We start from the raw sequence: 20,218 nt of genomic DNA on the forward strand, positions 1-20,218 counted from the left end.
CATAGAGAAAAACTTAAAAAAGGAACAGAGTATTAGTTATGAGAAAAAACTTCAAGAAACCTAATGTGCATGTAATTTAAGTCCCTGAAGGAATTCAGAAAAAATATTTGAAGAAATAATGGCTGAAAATTTCCAAATTTGACGAAGATCATAAACCTATAGATCCAAAAATTTCAATAATCTCTAATCACAAGAAACAGAAAATGGCATCATGGCACATAATAAATTGCTCAAAACCAGTGGTTTTGAAAAGAAAAATATGAAAGCAGCCAGGATGAAAAAACATGTTATGTATATAGAGGAACAAGAATAAGCATGACATCAGATTTCTTTTAAAAAAACAAGTCACATTTAAGAATACAGTGAAGCAACAACTTTAAGGTACCAGAACAAAAAGCTAGAATTCTATATCCAGCAAAATGTTTCTCATCAGCAGATTTGTGGTACAAGAAGTGCTAAAGGAAGTCTTTCAACAAGAAAATGATACCAGATAAAATTGTGCATCTACACAAAGGAATAAAGGCACAGGAAATGCCAATTGCATAGGTAAGTATATGACTTTTTTTCTGTCATTTACATTTTTAAAAAGATAATTAACTAAACAAAATTAATAATAGTGTATGTGGGGATAATACATATGTAGGACCAAAATGTAGGACAAAAAGAGCAGAAGGGTTGCCTAGGGAGAAATGGAAATATACTCTTGTAAGGTTCTGATGCTATATGTGAAGTGACATACTATCACTTGAAGGTAGTGATAAGTTAAAATGAGTCCTCGGTGATGGCCCTTAAGCCACCATTAAAATAATAAGACAAAGATTTATAGCTAATAAATTGGAAAAGGAGAAAAAAAAGGAACCATAGAAAAGGATTAATCCAAAGGAAGTCTGAGAAAAGGAAGAGAGAGAGAACCAAGAACAGGTGGGACAAATAGAAAACAAATATCAAGATGATAGATTTAGACCTAATGCTACCAATAATCACATTACATACAATTGGTTTAAGGTCATAATGGGACATTATAAAGGTGCAGGTATTGGTTTTCCACAAATATTCTTCCCCTTTCTCAAATAATAAAACTTCTGGCTACTACCTGTGTACGTGATTGCCCAATAGAGACATTTCCCAGCCACCCTTGCAGCCAAATGTAGCCATATGACTACATCCTGGCCAAAGATCCAAAAACACAAGCGTTGTGTACATTTCTAAGATGTGTCCTGAAAAGGAGTGGTCTTGTGCACTCTATTTTTTCCCCTTTTCCACAGTTTGGGAGATGGTGAGAGCCATCTTAGCCAATGTGGACCATCTTGTAATCGGATAAAGAAGCGACATGTCAAGAATGGCAGGGTTACACTACCAACCCTTGGCTGTATACCTCTGAACTACTTCAAGAGAGAACAATAAACTTCTACCACATACAAGCTGCTTTCTTAATATGGTTTACCCCAAAGCATACTCTAAGATAAGGACTTGTTTGCCATTAATTTATTTGGGAAGTCATCCTAGGAAGCAAAAGCAAGAGAGAAAAGGCAATAAAGGGTGCACTGATGTGTGGGTAACTGCTGGAGGCATATCCTATGGGATATGCCCCAAGAAACTCACCTTAAAATAGCCCAGCACTATTCAGGGATTCTGGGACATTTACTGACTAACTCCCTTTCCCACTGGATGGTGTTTCTTCCCTAGGGTATTTACTCTTCAGGGCTGTCACTTTTCCAGAAACTGCCTTCATGTGCCACTTCAGGTGAAGCTATCAGCAGTGTGGGGTAGCATCATGTCTGGGTAATAGAGTATTATTCTTGTGAGTGTGTTTTCTCATGTAAAAGTAGCCCAGCTGTCACAATTAAAATGGAAAATTTCTGGGGCACCTGGGTGGCTCAGTCAGTTGAGTATCCAACTTCGGCCCAGGTCATGATCTCATGGCTCATGGGTTTGAGCCCCACATCGGGCTCAGTGCTGACAACTCAGAGCCTGAAGCCTGTTTTGGATTCTGTGTCTGCCCCTCTCTCTCTGCCCCTCCCCTGCTTGCACTCTGTCACTCTCTCTCTCTCAAAAATAAATAAACATAAAAAATTTAAAAACATGGAAAATTTCTAATAAGAAAATTGTAATTATTTACTATTTTGCTCCAGAGATATTGGACTCAATCCTTTAAAAATAGTGCAGAATCACTACTTTTTTGATATTACTTTATGGAATAAGAATAAGCATTAAGCACTCAGATTTGTGTAATCAACTAACACTTCACAAATTTGGTGTAAAAGCATTAATTTATGGCCTTTGTAATTTTAGTAATTACCTATTTTCCATTATTTTATTAAAATATTCAAGGTCTAGCTGGTCATTTCTTTTACTATTTATTATGGATATTCTGACATCATGAGTTAGGTAATAATACCATAAATTCTCAGCTTCTTTACTTGTTTGTCACATCACAAATTCCCAGACACCATACCTTAAATATTTTTACTAGTAAGCGTAGTATGTGTTTTATGTTGGGGTAATAAGTTATGTGCCCAGTACGTGGCCTCTGGTTTCTCATTTAATGCACAGTAGGTGTAAATTAATATATCACAGCACAGCTTTTCTGAGGGCTATAACTAGACTGTGCCTACAGCTGGTTTGCAGTAGAGAAAAGTCTCTTCTAAAAGAGCTACCACTTTGTGCTCATGTCCAAAATTTGAAGATTTCCTTCTTGGATGTGCCATATATTTTACAGATTCTACTTTGTAGAACTTTTAAAAAAGGTCTTGGAGAAGCTCAAGAGTTTCAGGTAAGGAATTGTTTATTTTTACATTGCTCATAATTGGGAAGTTAATTTTTCATTACTAAGGTTTGACAAATATGTACTATAGGGAGATACTAACATAAGATCTGATAGACATTTCAAAGTTATTTTGGGGGGCACGAAGGATGCTAATAGTTTTTAAAGTTATATTTTGTGAATGTATAAATGGAAATCAGGATATCATTAAAAAATGAATGACTACCATTTAATTTTAAAAAAAAATTTCTTTAATGACTACATTTGGATGTACCATTCAAGCCAGTTTTAACACACCTAAGATTTTGGAAATGAGGTTATACAGTTATCCCTTCCATTAAAACAAAGGTTTCAGAATCCAGTACTGCTAGATTCCATCATTACTGCTGAAACCAGATATAAGATATCAGCAACTATATAAGTAAGGTGAAGACTTCCAATGACAAGAATAATTTGAAAGAATACATGATCAGAGTCTTCTAGTATGACAGCTGATGGTGGATGAAATGGTACTTATTTTCAGGATATGAGTTTTACAGTTATAGAATAATGCTGTAAGATGAAGTTGCAAGAAAAATCATTATTATATACACTGTTCTTGGGAGTATCAGTCAGTGTAAACTTATATATAGGGTAATTTGGTAATATTTCTCAAAAAACAAAATGTGCCTTTGATCTAGCAATTCCATTGCTAAGAACTTATCTTACTTGAACTAACATACAAAAATAATGTGTACATGGATGACCATTTCTGCAGATTGTAATGCAAGAACTAGAAGGAACTTAAATATATGTCAACAGGAAATTAAGTAAGTTATAGAACAATCATGCGTGTGATGACATTTAACTATTACAAAGAATGAAGTTTATTTTTATGTGCCAATGTGGAAATTTTCCAAAATATATTTTTAAGGGAGAAAAGAATGCAGAAAAGCAGGCATATTATGTTTCTCACATGCATAAAACAAATATGTGTGTGTGTATTTGTATTCTTGTATATGTCCCCCAATTTTCTATAATGAAACCCAAGAAACTATAATTTTATAGTTCATTCTGCAGAGTAAGACTTGAGTTTGGAGTACAGAGAGTTATTTATTTTTTGCTTCTTGCCTTCAGTCTATTTGAATTTATAAAAAGAAAGTCATGTGCGTATGTAGTTTTTATAATAAAAAATTACATTAAAAATAAAATTGAACTATTTTTAAAGACCTCCAACTTACTGATAATGAAACTATAGACAAAAATAATAACATAGGTTCATTGGAGGCGCCTGAGTGGCTCAGTCAGTTAAGTATCCGACTTCGGCTCAAGTCATGATCTCACGGTTTGTGAGTTCGAGCCGTGGTGGGCTCTGGGCTGACAGCTCAGAGCCTGGAGCCTGCTTCACATTCTGTGTCTCCCTCTGTCTGTGCCTCTGCTGCTTGCACTCTGTCTCTTGCATTGTCTCAAAAATAAATAAACATTAAAAAAAATTAAAAAAAAACCCCACATAGGTTCATTGATATTCTAATCCTAATCTTATTCAAACACACTACCTCCAAGGAATGACTTGGGTAAATTGATTTTTTCAGTGTTTAATATTTATTTTTGAGAGGGAGAGAGAGCACGAGCCAGGGAGGGGCACAGAGAGAGGGAGACACAGAGTCTGAAGCAGGATTTAGGCTCTGAGCTGACAGCACAGAACCCACTGGGGGACTCGAACCCACAAAGCGTGAGATCATGACCCGAGTGGAAGTAGGACACTTAACCGACTGAGTCACCCAGGCGCCCTGGTAAATTGGTATTTGATGACTTTTAGTTGTCTCTGATTTTACTTCTTTCATTTGGTTTGTTTAGTTTGTTTATTTACTTAATTCTGGTTTTTTGAGAGTAATCATTTTTCCTGATCTTTTTCTTATAAAAGAATACTGGTTTACTAAAGAAGTCTATATAAGTTATAACCACATTTTGCAGGCATGGTTTAGTTTTCCAGTGTGTTAAGTTACAAAATAGCCACAGGCAAATTCCATTCTGGCAAATTCTCCATTATGAGTACTAAGGGATTGGAATGGGTTCTGGGGAGAGTTGCTACAGGATTTGCTAGCCATTGTCTCCATGGGGATCATGGGCTCCTATCTTTCTTTACTGAATTTAGTCTCTGAAAACGGGGCCTGAATATGATGTAGAAAGTTCCTCTCCAAGAAGAGCCCTTGCTTTGTTGCTCAAGCTGCATGGGTGTTTTGAGAACCACTTCTAGTCTGGAAGGAGAGGCTTATTTCTTTTATGCAATTTTTATTAGTGAAGTATTTAAAAATACTTTTATTGTCATTTATATTTTGGAAAGTATTGAAAAATATAAAGATGCAAGTATCAATCCTTTTATCCATCAGCTAGTCAAACATTCACAATCACACCCTCCGGGGACAGTTGTTAATATTATATTACTATTGAGTATTTTTGTGCATTTGAAATACATAGTTGCATTAGATGTATCTATCACCTTATAGTCTTTTTTATCTAAATTATATGCCTTTCCTCTCATTGTTGAAAACTGTTCCTAAACATAAATTTTCACAGATGCTTAATATTCCATTCTGAATTTACCATGTTTTGCTCCATTGGTCTAAATTTGGATATTTAAGTCAATTCCATTTAAAATTTTTATCCATTATAAAGAAGGCTGCTAATAAAACTTTCTATAATAATTCCCACCTATAGTTCTGATGATAATTTTATTTGTTTCTGTTTCCTTTTTAAATTTTGGGGCATATTTTGGAATAAGGCTGCTAAAGTTTTTTTTTTTTTTTTTTTTTTTCTTACTGCAAGTTTCACATATGTACGCAGGCAAACTAGCCATCTCAGATTAAGGGAAGAGTATTACAGAGATGTCAAGGGCCACTTGAACTGTTAGCATCTGTATTTATTTATCTGCATGCATCAAAATAATGAACAAAAAACACAGGAAAAAAATTGGACTAAAATGGTTGAAATGACCATAGCTCTCATGTACTGTCATTGGTTCATCATAGTTCTCATCAAGTGCTTTATAAACAAAATAAATTTAAGTATAATCTTGAGTTGCTGTTTAATAAGTTGTTTCACTTCAGATTTCATTTGAAGTGAGAGATTTCTTGCTTAAAATATATGAAGGACCATTAAAAAGGGGATTTGACCGTCAAATGACAGCACACAGGGTTAGAGGAAAAGCCTAAGTAAGTCCTGTTTGTGTTATTTACCTCCTAAATCATGTAGAAAATCTGTTTTCTTACAGGGGAATGGAGTTGTTACTCAATTCATGCACAGGTTGATTATCCCCTTTATATGTAAGCAGTCCTCACTTTGTACAGTAGTGTGGGACAGTAAAAATAATTGTGCAAATGATCTTAAAATCCATAGGGGGAAGAATCATGATTGTTCTGTGATCTTTAAATATTTCTTGTCAAGGGGCACCTGGGTGGCGCAGTCGGTTAAGCGTCCGACTTCAGCCAGGTCACGATCTCGCGGTCCGTGAGTTCGAGCCCCGCGTCGGGCTCTGGGCTGATGGCTCAGAGCCTGGAGCCTGTTTCCGATTCTGTGTCTCCCTCTCTCTCTGCCCCTCGCCCGTTCATGCTCTGTCTCTCTCTGTCCCAAAAATAAAATAAAAACGTTGAAAAAAAAATTTTAATAAAAAAAAATAAAAAAATAAATATTTCTTGTCAAAACATTAAAAACACCTTTACTGTTTACACATGTATATACATGGTTACATGTACATTAAGGACATGCGAAAATAGTAAAAGGAATGTTTGGTACACTGTTATATAAAACATACTAATGTGTTTTATTTGTAAAACTTAGGTGTAGTTTCAACAATGCTTGTCTTCTTGTTGTATGACTTACAAGAAGGAGTAAGAAACCTTTCTATGTGTTGGCCAATTGTTGTGCTCATTTTCTTAAATGTTTATTTATTTTGAGAGAGAGAGAGCGAGCGAGCATGTGCATGAGCAGGGGAGGGGCAGAGAGAGAATCCCAAGCAAGGTTTGCACTGTCAGAGCAGAGCTGGACATGGGGCTTGAACCCATGAACCATGAGATCATGGCCTGAGCCAAAATCAAGAGTTGGAGGCTTAACTGACTGAGCCCCCCAGGCGCCCCTGTTATATTCCTTTTAAGTTTGGATCACCTCCCCACATTCCCAAATTCCCACTCCTATGGTTGCAGTGTTGGAAAATATATTTGAGAATTCCTTTTATGTGGAGCTTTTTTGCTGGATTCATTTCCTCTGGGACATATTTATGCTTTTTGTCACAATCATTTTTCCCATTTACATTTGTCTTATGAAGCAGAACTATCCACTTCACTGCCTGTGCATGAGTTGAGTAACAGATGCTCAGTGATCGATCACCAACAAACTTTGAAAAGAAGTGACATGATTGCTTTCTAATCATGATGCATGTCTTTTAGTTATGTCGTGATTTGTGGACCGAAGACCTAGCAGAGAAGTTAAAACTTCACGTAATGGCACTGAATGTATGTGATAACTGAAAATTGAATTTTTGGAGGACGTGTGTTATTTAACTGATCCATGGTAACTGAAATTTCTGTATATGCGAATCATGCAAAGTCGGGACTGCCTGTATTCTCTGCTTAAACTGGACTGTCATAATTCTGTCGGAGTTTCTGAGACTGGAGTTAAATGAATTAATATTCATCACAAAACAAAGTGAAAGTCTAATTATCTTGTTTAGTTTGCCGGTGCATGTTATTTTCTGACATGATTCCTGGGTCAAATATTTAAAAAAAATTTTTAACAGAGAGACAGAGAGAGACAGAGAGAGTGAGAATGAGTGGGAGAGGGGCAGATAGAGAGGAAGACACAAAATATGAAGCAGGCTCCAGGTTCTGAGCTGCCAGCGCGAAGCCTGTCGCAGGGCTCAAACTCACGAGCCGCGGGATCATGACCTGAGCTGAAGTCAGACGCTTAACCGACTGAGTCACCCAGCTGACCCTGGGTCAAACATTTTTATTTGTTTGTGAACTATTACAATTCTCGTCTTCTGCATCATTGCTATTATTATTTTATAAATGTTAAGTATGACCATGTAGCACTCAGAAAATTCTGAACAACACGGAGACATTTTTAATGCATTTGCCATATACATATTAGTTAAAAGCAAGGTATAGCATTTTTAAAACCTTATTTTGAAATACAGTAAAACCTTGGATTGGAGTAACTTGTTCTGTGGGTGTTCTGCAAGACAAGCAAACATTTCTAACAAATTTTAACTTGATAAATAAGTCATGTCTTATAAGTAGTATGTGATGCCTAATGTCACATGATCACGACTACCACAGTGGTTGTTGAAATTCACTTTGATACGCAAGTTCTTTGGATTACAAGCATGTTTCCAGAAGAAATTATGCTCCAAACCCAGGTTTTACGGTAATCACAGATTCATAGGAAATTTCAAAGGGGAGTATGGGAGGTTCTCTGTACCTCTCACCCAATTTTCCTCAGTGGTTACATCTTATGTAACCACAGCACAATATCAAGACCTGGAACACACACTGGCACAACGTATGTGTATAGTTCTGTCATTTTATCACCTGTATAGATTGGTGTACCACCCAGGCAAGATGCAGAGCTAGTCTATCACCACAAAGTGCTCCCTCATGCTACTCCTTCAGAGCCACACCCACCTCTTCCCCTCCTCCCACCCATCTTTCACACCTGGCGACCACTGGTCTGTACTTTTGTCCTTTCAGAACTGACCACAGTTTTATTTTTTTCATTGCTGAATAGTAATCTGTGTGTGTAATATACGTTTCAATTTTGTCCGTATATTAAACAATTATATAAATTGTTCCATATTATTTTATCTTTTTGCAATTCCCAGAGAACTCAAGGTGATGTTTATGAGATTCATCCATCTTGATCATTGCTGATCTATTTTATAAATAGCCTATAGTGATAGTTTTAAGCATCTAATTCGAGAATCTTTTAACTCTTAAAATCTATTTATACTATAGTCACTACTAGAGTATATTTATTGATTTATAGTATTTTATATTTAATTTTCAATTTACTTTTCACTTGTTTCTCTTTTTTGCTTTCTTTTGGAAAGACTTGATTTATAATTTTATTTCTCTCATTTTATTTGAAGTAATACATTTTTTTCTGTTCTTCCAATGAATACCTCACCTTTTTAAATATGCATAGTTGTATCAAAAAATCTTTAAGTTAAGGGGTGCTGGGGGGCTCAATCGGTTAAGCATCTGACTTCGGGTCAGGTCACAATCTCACAGTTTGTGAGTTTGAGCCCTGCATTGGGCTCTGTGCTGACAGCCCAGAGCCTAGAGCCTGCTACAGATTCTGCGTCTCCCTCTCTCTCTGTGCCCCTACCCAGCTTGCACTGTTTCTTTCCTTTCTCTTTCTCTCAAAAATAAACATAATTAAAAAAAAATCTTTAAGTTAGTACATATCTTTATATTTTTTGCAAACTTGTAGGATACCTTCCTTGGATCACGACCTCGAATTTTTATGTGAGTATTCTATTTCCATCACTGGTTTTTGCTAACTCCCACTCTGGTAGTCTTTACTGTCATTGCTTCCACTGATTTACATTTCAGTGTCTTTTTTCTCCATTCTTTCCTGAAATCTTCTGTAGTTTATTATTACTGTAATTGATTTATTCTTCTTACTGTGATTTATTTATTACTAAAATTTTTTGGTGTGATTTGCAAGTGACAAAAAATGATCTAGTCTATGAGAATATATTTACATCATCTTTTCTCTCTTAATTTTTTTATTATGGGAATTTCAAACATACAGAAAAGTAACTAAAGAACTATGTACACCCATATGTCTATCACCTAGACTAAAAATTTTGTTAAGTTTTTGGCATATGTGCACTCTCTATCTATACACACCCATGTGCGTGCACACACACACACACACACACACATGCACGTTAGCTAAACAACCTAAAAATAAATTCACAGATATCTTGATACTTGATCCCTAAATGCAAATAGCTTAGTATGCTTCTCTAAACTAAAGAGAGGTCTAATACATATAAAATGTCATTAACATATATAAAAATTTTAGCAACCATTCTCTAATATCAACTAGTACTGAGTATATATTCAGATTTTGTCAATTTTTCCAAATTTTTCAATATCTTTTTTCAAACTGGGATTCAACCAAAATCTACACATTGCATTTATCTGTTATATCTCTTAAATCTTCTTAACCTACCAAAGGGTCTATGCCTTCACTATTTTCATGACATTCATTTTTGAGAATGACCCACTCATTGAATTTGCTTGATTACTTCTTTATGGTGTCAATTAACTTATTCCTCTATTTTTTGTATTTCCTATTACCTGTTCATATATACCTTTGAGTGATATTGGAGCTGGTATAGAATTCAAGGCTGACAGTTATTTTTTGTTTGCTAACAGTCTAATTTATATTCCTTTGCAGACAATCTGTCTTCTCTCTGATTCCTTTTAATATTTTTTTCTGCTTTGGTATTCTATAGTTCCAGCAAGAGGTATTTTGGAGTAGATTTATATTTTTATTGTGCTTTGGGTTCTTTGTGGTTTTTAAATCAAATGGTTCTTGTCATTCATTAATCATAAAATATTAATCATAAAATTGAATATTATCAAACATCATCTCATTGAATATGTTTTTTTTGTTTTTGTTTTTTAAGTTTATTTATTCATTTTGAGAGAGTGCAAGTGAGGGAGTGGCAGAGAAGGAGAAGGGGAGAGAGAGAATCCCAAGCAGGCTCTGCACTGTCAGTGCAGAGGCTCAAATTCTGGAACCCTGAGATCATGACCTGTGTGGAAGTTGGACACGTAACAGATTGAGCCAACCAGGCTTCACTCATTGCATATGTTATGACTTTAGTCTTCTCTCTTTCTGGAACTCCTATATCTTGTATGTTGGACATTTTCATTTTATTTTTCCATGTTTCATCTGTTCTCTTTCATATTTCCTCTTCCCTTACCTCTTTTACTCTGTTATCCCTGGGTAGTTTCTTCAGAACTATACTCCAGTTCTTTAATCTAAATCTCAGCAACCCCATGTACTTTGTTATTAATTCATCCTGAATTTTTAAAATTTCAATCTCGAATTCCAAAATTCTTCTTTTTATTTCTTATCTTTTTTTTTTTTTTACAGAAGCTCTATTCCTTTTTTCCTATATCTTGATTTTTTAAATCATGTTCTGTTCTTTCCTTATAGTTTTGGCTCTTTTTATTATTTCCTTAATAACTTAAAATATACTTATTTTATAGTTTATTTAACATATTTTCTAAAGATTTTAAGTAATTTCTACATTCAACATGGAGCTCAAAGTCACAACTCTGAAATCAAGATTCACATGCTTCACCAACTGAGCCAGCTATATGCCCCTCTCATTTTATTTATTTATTTATTTATTTAATTTTATGTTTTATTTTTTCAGGTAAACAAATATGTTTATTTACAAACATATTGAGTTATGTTGAATTCAAGAATTTGATCCATTTTTCAAAGAAACTGCACCTCTTAAAATGCTCCTTTTCACATCTGTTTAATGGATTCATTGCAACATCCTTATTTCTTAAGCAGTCGGTGTCTTACTATAAAAAAAAAAAAAGGTGCAGGAAATCCAGATCCAAAGTATGCAGTCATCATAATTCATAACTGCCTCTTGTTTTCCACTGAAAATGGCACACTCTTCCCTGGGCCCTCCACATGGTGGCTCCTTGGGACCACAGAGGTTGTGAGACGCTCTCTCCCAACATAGTGCTGTTGGGACTTCTGCGAAAGGCGCAGAGACCCAAAATGGTAGAAATTCACCTTATTTGATTTTCTGAAGCTTTTGGGTTCTAATCCCCCCGTTGATTGTATTGCTTACTGTATTAGGCTTGGAATTTGGGGTTCAGGTCAGCTTTATTGATGATTGTGTGTATATTTGTCCAGGGCCAGAGAATAATGCTGAAGGAAAACAACCGTCAATCTAGATTTCTACAGTGTTGATGCAGAGTAGCCTTGCATTTCCCTCTATCAGGTTTTTCAAATTTAAGAGTTGGGAATACATCTTCATGCTGATATTTTTCCTATTCCATAAGATAACATAAACGGAATCTTCACTTTCTCAAATGGATTTTTACTTTTAGAATCCTGTTAGAGCCTTTGGAAGAGATGGTGTCTCTTTTTTTTGTCTCTGGAACTTTGGGGTGGAAAGGTTGTCTTACATTGAAGGGGCAGCCCCTTGGGGCCCTAACTTCAGGAAATGTCTTATTTCCACCTCTTTATAGTATGTGCATTCAAGGCCACATCTCTTGCCCCATGTGGAAATTGAAACCTTTGCTTCTGGGCCCTAGGTCATACAACTGCACTACTTCTCTCTGACTGATTTCATTTGTCTTGTAAATTGCTTGTTTGGGCTCCTCCCTGGCACCTAGATGTTTACATTTCTTTCATTGACCTCAGCTATGTATGTTTGTCTTTCTGTTACAGTTGTACTTAGCATTTTAATATTTTTAGTATCTTTAAATTTTATTTTATGTTAAGGCTACTATGTTCAAAGTCAGCCAAATATTAATTGTAAGTATATGGAAACATTGAGATTGTCGAAAATTTTATTTTTCACTGATACGCTTGGTATTTCAGAATAAAACGTTTAAAGGGTGATACGAAACTTATTTTCATACATACTATAAACTGGGAAAATATGGGAATGTAAAATAAATTGGGAAAACAAGTGCCATGGATGTTAACACTCAGATGTTGAATTCACAAAAATAAAGGTCTTGCCATACTATTTCCAATGTTAAAGTGATTTAATTATATTTTCAATTGTAAATCAATCCAGTTTCTTATAAATAAGGGTTGGACTGGGAAGTGGGAGGTCATAATAGGGAGCAATATAGTTACAGGTAGCTTATCATAACTTTGAGTTTCAATTATTTCTTCCTTTGACAATTAAGGCAATAGTTCATTTTTGATGTCAGAGATGTATGTCTAGTGGAAAGACATTCTAGGGGAGACACAGGTACATGAAGAAAAAGCAAGAGCACAGTGCATGTAAACAATATCATTTCCAAAGAAACATGAGTTCAGAATAAAGTCTCTTCCTCAAATGGAACAATATTTCAACCTCTGTCATTACACAATAAGATGGGTCAAGAGGGATAACAAATGACCCAATCTTTTAAAAAATCTTGTTGAGGGGTGCATGGCTGGCTCAGTTGGTGGAACATCTGACTCTTGATCTTGGGGTTGTGAGTTTGAGCCACACACTGAGTGTAGAGATTACTCACAAAATTTTTTCTTTAAGGTTTATTTATTTTTCTCAGAGAGAGAGAGAGCAAGTGAGTGAGTGGGGTTGGGTAGAGAGATAGGGAGGCACATAATCCGAAGCAGCCTCTGTGCTCTGAGTGGTCAGCAAGGAGCCTAACATGGGACTCAAACTCTCAAACCATAAGATCATGACCTGAGCCGAAGTCAGGCGCTTAACTGACTGAGCCATCCAGGTGCCCCATAAAAAAAATAAAATCTTAAAAAAAAAAAAAGGATCTTGTTGAAGAAAAAGTTAGACATTTTTCAAATGAAAATATTTATACTGAAAAAAGACCTTGAATTGTGTAGCTAAGAATTTAACATCTATTTTAAAATTTTTGTTTTAAAGTAAACTCTATCTCCGACATGGGGCTAGAACTTATGACCCCAAGATCAAGAGTCTCATGCTCAGACTGACTGAGCTAGCCAGGTGCCCCAAAATGAGAGTAATTTTATTTATTTAATATTGTTTTTTAAGTAAGCTTTACAACCCACATGGGGCTCAAATTCATGACCCCGATGGGGTGACTGGGTGGCTCAATTGATTAAGCCTCCAACTTTGGCTCAGGTCATGATCTCATGGTCCATGAGTTTGAGCCCCATGTCCAGCTCTGTGCTGACAGCTCAGAGCCTGGAGCCTGGTTCAGATTCTGTCTCCCTCCCTCTCTCTCTGCCCCTCCCCTGTTTTCTCTCTCTCTCTCTCTCTCTCTCAAAGATAAATAAAATATTTTAAAAATTTTTTAAAAAGATTCATGACCCTGAGATCAAGAGTCACATGCTCTAATGACTGAGCCACCCACGCGCCCTTAATGGCATCTAATTAATTAATTAATTTTCAACAGCATCTATTTTAAAATTAGAATCACTCTGCATTCGAGCTCTGCTACTACCTCTGTCGCTTTTGGGAAAATAACATAAATTCTGTCTCAGTTTACTTATCTATAAAAAGACAGTAATAATAAACTCCCATGTTGCTACTGGGAATTAAAATGGCACGCTCATAAAAAAATAAAGTGACGTATTCATAAAATATCCTGTGTACAACACTTCGCACAGTGCCTGCATGCAACGGTCACTAACTCAATAGCTACTACTGTGAAATCAGCACAGAGATTTCTGAATCACTAGAGGTGAAAAAGGCTCCAGGAGACTAGAAATGTGAGAAGCTTATCTCTTAACTAGCTAGCTCAAATTCTGGGATTTCTTAGGCACAACAAATAGAAAGATGATATTATTCTTATAGCTTGAAAATATTGTGGTGGGAATTTTCTTATTATAAGAATTGCAATTTACAGAAAACTAAGCCTTATTTGAGAAGGAAAGAGAAATACTGCTTTTTGTGAATAAGCCTCTATGGGTGCTCTATGTTAATGTGTTTGTTCTGGTAGAAATACTTTTATTGTTACCTACTTGGGATAAAGATTGTAAAGGGAAAGTTTTCAGGCAGCCATAAATCTTTTTTTCCCTTGGGTCAAAGAGTTTCAATAATTTTTGAAAAAGTTTCGATAATTTTTGTAATGATTAGAAAGCATACTGCCTATGAGTAAAGAAGTCTATTCTTTGCTTTTAATTTGCCTACCCATTTTTCTAAGCAAATTTGTTTAGGGAAAAAAAAGTCTGTTCTAGACTTGGAAAAAAACTTGTAACTATCTTACTCTTTTGAAAAGGCAGTGGTGACATTGAGTCACCTGAGCTCCATCTCTGGGCAACAGTGACAAATGGTCACTTGCAGTGCAAAGATCAAGTGCTGAGAGTGTGAGGTCAGCTGCTTTACACGACACCTAATGGGACTGTCATTTCTCAGGATCCCCAGCCAAAGGCAGGGTGGCGACATGGTGTACCCATCACTAAGGTGCCATGTCTGGCATCTAAATGGAGCTCAGTAATTCCAGTGGAGCCAAGTTATTAGAGATCTAATTGCCATTGTCTAATAAATTCTTTTGAGGTCTTTGTGTTGGTTCACTTAAATATTCAATGTATCTGGCTTGAAGCAGTTATTAAAAATGTAATTGTTTTGTAAATTTTTATCTTTCAATTCCAAAACACCCTCATGAATTAATAAACGGTGTTCAGATAAAATAAGAATATTCATCAATAATGCAAGATTTTCTGTGTCATTGGGGGGTGTAACCTTACTACGCTGTTGATCAGAAACTCTGGGGAAATAACATATCTCTTGTAATACACTTCCATCTTGGATATTCTAGATCATGTTTAGCTGGAGAGTTTTTACTCTGAATGAAAATGTTTTTATTCATATCTTATTACCAGTAGAGTTTATTTGAACTCATCATCATCCTAAGTTTATTTTCAGTTATTACTTTCTGGCTTGCCTCTCCAAAGCTAGCTATGAATACACAGTGGACTTTGAAATAGCAAGGCTATTTTGTTTTAAAGTGAGCAATGATAGCCTTGTCCCCAGCTAGGGAAATAGAACATAAAGCTTCCCAAGGCATTTACATGTTTCCCAAAAGACTGACCCATAGTCAACAAATGGGGAAATATAAAAACTTCTCCAAAGGGATGGGTGCTTCCTTAAGTGAACTGATTGACAGCTCTGGGCTTGCCCAGTGACACTGTCATCTGAGGGACCCTACACTTTTTTTCCCAGGTTTTCTGAAGTCTCTCGGGTATCATAAGGGGACAGACCCCTGTGGTACTGCCAGGGCCCTCTCTGTCAGAGGGCTAAGACCTGGACTAATTCATTGCAGTGCAGTTTAATTAAACTGCACCAGAGTTGTTTCCCTGGTAAAATAAGTGTGGGAAGAGAATGTGTGTCAAAAGGGACATGCCCCTTACTGTGTGTGCTTTATTGTTACACCGCAGCTAATATATTGTGGGAATTCCCATGGAGTCAATGATAAACTGTATTATCGAGCTCCATAAAATAGGCATTCTACTAGTGCAGGTTACTGTAGCTCACAATTCTATTAATCCTTCTAATTTATTATATTATAGCTGTATGTGAGGTCTCATAAATTTATTATCCCCCTTTCATCTAAAAAAAACCCCACCATGCTTGTTTCTCCTCTCAAATAAAACCTTTTATTATTTGCTGTGTCTGTCTCTAAAAATGTAATAGCCCCTTGTAAGAAAATATAATTACTGGCTGAGAAATGTAAACTGCATTTGACATGTCTTCTACTCTAAAATTAAAAAATTCTATTAAACCTTGCTGTATGTGTACAAATACTGGTACATGAAGACCCATCAGCTTTTTGTTTCCAGTTTTCTGGCAACAACTTCCTATAAATGACATCTTTAGTATTTTTACTGTTTTCATCATTTTGTTTATGATAAAGGAATTTACTTATAGTATTCTCTCCTCTTTTTCATTTACACCAGAAGTCAGCAGAAGAGCAGACATAACATCTGCTTTGTTCACGTCTATATCTCCAATGCCAAGTACGATGCCTGGCATATATTAGAGGCTCAATAAATAGATGTTAAACAAATGAGGAGGTGAATGAAATAGAAAATTCTGTGAGTGCCTGTGCAAATCTTCATAGGATTTTTACCTATATATTCATTAACATGTTTACTAATAACAGCTTATTTTTTATCAGTTGCTATTGCACAAAGATTTGGCTTACTGCTTAAAAGGATATCTAAAATATGCAGGAAAAATATGCAGGCATAAGTTTATTAAGTTATGAAATTTCAGTTGCTACTTTCAGATTACATTTTCACTTAGTTTTAGAAACCTTGATGCCTCAAAATAAGCTACACCTTGTACATTGAAAGTAAGCTAGAGATTCTGTGGGCTGGCCCTCGTGTGATATGAAGAAATGTAAATGGAGCGACACTTCATATCCATTGCTGATCAGATTCATACCTGTCCTGTTTGTAAATGAGATGAGATGAGCTTGGAAATATTTTAATAAATAATTGAATACATATTTGAATAAATAAATGTTTATTTATTTATTGAGAGAGAGAGAGAGAGAATGAGTGGGGAGGGGCAGAGAGAAAGGGAGAAAGAGAAAGAGAGAGAGAGAAAGAGAGAGAATCCCAAGTAGGCTCCATGGCCAGGGACGGGCCCTGCACAGGTCATGATCTCATGACTGTGAGATCATGACCTAAGCCAAAATCAAGGGTAGGATGCTTATCTGACTGAGCCACCCAGGCACCCCAGAAATATTTGAATTTCAATCAGGCACCTTCATTTTGTTATCCTGAAGTAAAAACCTAAGTGATGATGGACACAGGACTGGACATAGAATAGATCTCTATCTACTCTAAGGTACTATCTTAGATCCCAGGTGAACAGTGAAAATTACCAAAAGTCTTTTCAGCAACTCTTGCTTAGAGCAATGTGTATGAAGGGCAGTGATGGATAGTTTCAGTACAGGTGGTCAGACATCAGAAAAGGAATGAAGACAATTGGTATCGTGAGCATTTTATTAGAAACTCAAGAGACCAAATCAAGCTTGGAAATGGAATTGCTGTTTCATTGAACAACATTTCTGTTATGACACACTTTGGTAACAATAATGAGTTTGGCTAATGTTCTAATGGCTAAATCCCCCATGTTTCTGTTTTGCAAATGAAAACAAATCTTCCATTTGATATCATTGTTTTTCCCATCATAAGAAGTAAAAAAAAAGTCTTAGAACAAATGTAATAAATATGCTCTGAACGGATAACCTGGGTGGTCCCAGTGACACTTCTTATGTCACCATGGTCCTGGATGCCAGGGCAAATGTATAGGCAGTATCTTGTCATGACTGAGATCAAACTTGTTTAGTGCTTACTGAGAGTTATGTGGCATAGTGGAAGGGCAGGATTTTTAGAATGTCATCACTTCTGGATTTGAATCTTATTAGTTCTACCACTTAATAACTGCACATGCAAGAAAATTACTCGGTCTGAATTTTAATGAAATTAAATTTAATGAATTTTAATGAAAATTATACTCGATAGCGTATGCCATGTGCTTAGCGTAGTTCCCGGCACATAGTACCTTCTCAGTAAGTAATCGTAATTATTCACCATTACTATCTTTGTCCCCAAGATAGGGATTGTAAAGGATTGTATGGCAAATCTTCCCGCAAAGATTTCTATAGAAAAGGTTTCCTATTATTGGATTATTAATTACCTTTTCACTTGAATTTACATACTACATCTCTAAAGAGCAATGAATTAAATGTAGATTATAAGGGGAGCAACCCTGCTATTAATCTACTCTGAGGTTTTGACGAGCTTCACTCTTCACTTGCTGTACTTTCAAAATAGACTTCTCCATAAAGCACATGAAAGGTAGCTCTTTAGGTCATTACCTCACTTTTTTTTCTTAGTTTTTTTTTTTTTTTTTAAGTAGCTGCCACTTGAACTCATGACCCTGAAATCGAGACCTGAGCTGAGATGGAGAGTCAGACTCTTAACCAACTGAGGCACCCAGGCGCCCCTCCACTTTTAATTTGCATATATATACATTTAGATACTGCACTAAGGAAAATGTACTCTACTTATTCTCAAACTACAGAATTAATGTTCTCAGGGATATAAAACTGAGCTTCTAGAACTTTACAGCCACTGTATCAAGTGTGGTACCTGCGTTATTTTATTGAATCTTTACAATAAATCTAAGAGGAGGGTACAGTTATTATCTCTGACTGATGGATTAGGACACTGAAGGTTAGAAAAGCTGTGTAACTTGCTCTAGATCATACATGTGGCAAATGGTAAAGCAGGGATTGAAGAGGTAGTAATCACTCCAAGTCTGTGTTTCTGACTCTGCCTTGTAGTATCTGCCTCCTGCATCCCACCCCCACGCAGGCTCTTTCTATTTCACTGGACAGTATCTAGTCAATACAAGCTTCTGGTCAACTCATGGAAGATATAAAGCTTAGAAGAGGTTGATCAGCCTTGGGAATAGCACGGGGTGGGGGGTGTCAAATTCTTTAGAACCACTGTCTTAATGTTTACTTGAAGATGAAATTTCTTACTCTTGGAAGCACATGCACATTTAAGTTCTTGCTGTCGTATAGCCTGCTGTAAATCAAATATTGAACATGAGTGATTTCTTATACATTTTGAAGGGATGCTTTCACTCTTTAAAAAAAACAAAGTGGAATCCAATAGTACATAAATGAAATAAATAAGAAAACACATTGATGACTTTATAGACTCCTTTTAATAAAAAAATAAAAAATGACATTTAATCCTTATAATTTGAAAGCATAGATGGTTTCTGTATGGACAAAACCAACATAGTCTTTATAAAATAGTGTTTTCAATTCTGGTACAAAAAATACGACCAATATGATAAAGATGTGAAATTAGAAGTTTTTTCTAGTGCTGTTTTTCATTTTGATGATAGAAAAATAGAATTAGTATAAATATATCTTTAAGGATTTTAACTCAGTAACAATGCAAATTATCATTCTGGTTGTTTAGAAATGTCAGTAAGAACTCAATTGTTCCTGCACTGATATAAAAGAGCATTTTTTGACAGTGATTGACATCAGCAATTTGCATACTGTGTCACTGAGAAGTGAGCAAAACTTTTTTCCTATTTCAGTACATATTTTATGAAGTTTAGTAGATTTATATAAGGTATTATGTGGAGTAATTCGAGTTTTAAAAAATTTATTGCGTACTAGAGTAGATGCTATTGGAATTAGTATATTGAAGATAGTTTGCTAAAGTAATTTCAAAATATGGCATTTTCCTAGCTTTGAAGTGAAATGAGATTGATAAATATCAAATTAGTATTTTTACTTTAATCTTAAAATTCGTTTCTATGTACCATTAAGGTATAACATTTGGTATGGGAGAGCTTTAAATCATATGAATTGTTACAAGGGAGAAATCATGCTATGGCACGGTAAAATAGCACACTGCAGAAAGACCAATAATTCTTAGAAATGAAAGAGACATTGTTTTAACACTATTTCTTTATTTGCGAAAATAACTATTTTGCTTCCAATACATAATAAGTCAACTTAAAGGCAATCCCTACACTTTGCCAATTCAAAGAGACCCACCTCATTTGGTACCTGCCGTTCTGTTATTTTATATCTGAGCTAGCCTTTGACTTGTTGTATGTTGCTCTGTTCTTAGGTGGCATCACAGTTGTAATTTAGGTGCCTGCATTCTTAGGACTTTTCATGTGATTTATGTGAAACCTGTGTACAATCTCTTGGCTTCTTCTGG

At 35.6% G+C, this 20,218-nt stretch overlaps 1 long non-coding RNA gene across 2 annotated transcripts in view; it reads left to right on the forward strand.

Annotated features, from left to right (window-relative positions):
* Nucleotides 1-435: 435 nt before the first annotated feature.
* The window catches only part of LOC122478650, a 65,220-nt gene continuing 45,437 nt past the window's right edge, over nucleotides 436-20,218 (forward strand). For both annotated transcript variants that reach the window (XR_006296143.1, XR_006296144.1), the window contains exons 1-2: nucleotides 436-546; nucleotides 2,720-2,773. This is a non-coding gene — a long non-coding RNA (uncharacterized LOC122478650). The remainder of the gene's footprint in view (nucleotides 547-2,719; nucleotides 2,774-20,218) is intronic.

Source organism: Prionailurus bengalensis, chromosome B1 (assembly GCF_016509475.1).
Source record: "Prionailurus bengalensis isolate Pbe53 chromosome B1, Fcat_Pben_1.1_paternal_pri, whole genome shotgun sequence".
NCBI classification, from domain to species: domain Eukaryota; kingdom Metazoa; phylum Chordata; class Mammalia; order Carnivora; family Felidae; genus Prionailurus; species Prionailurus bengalensis.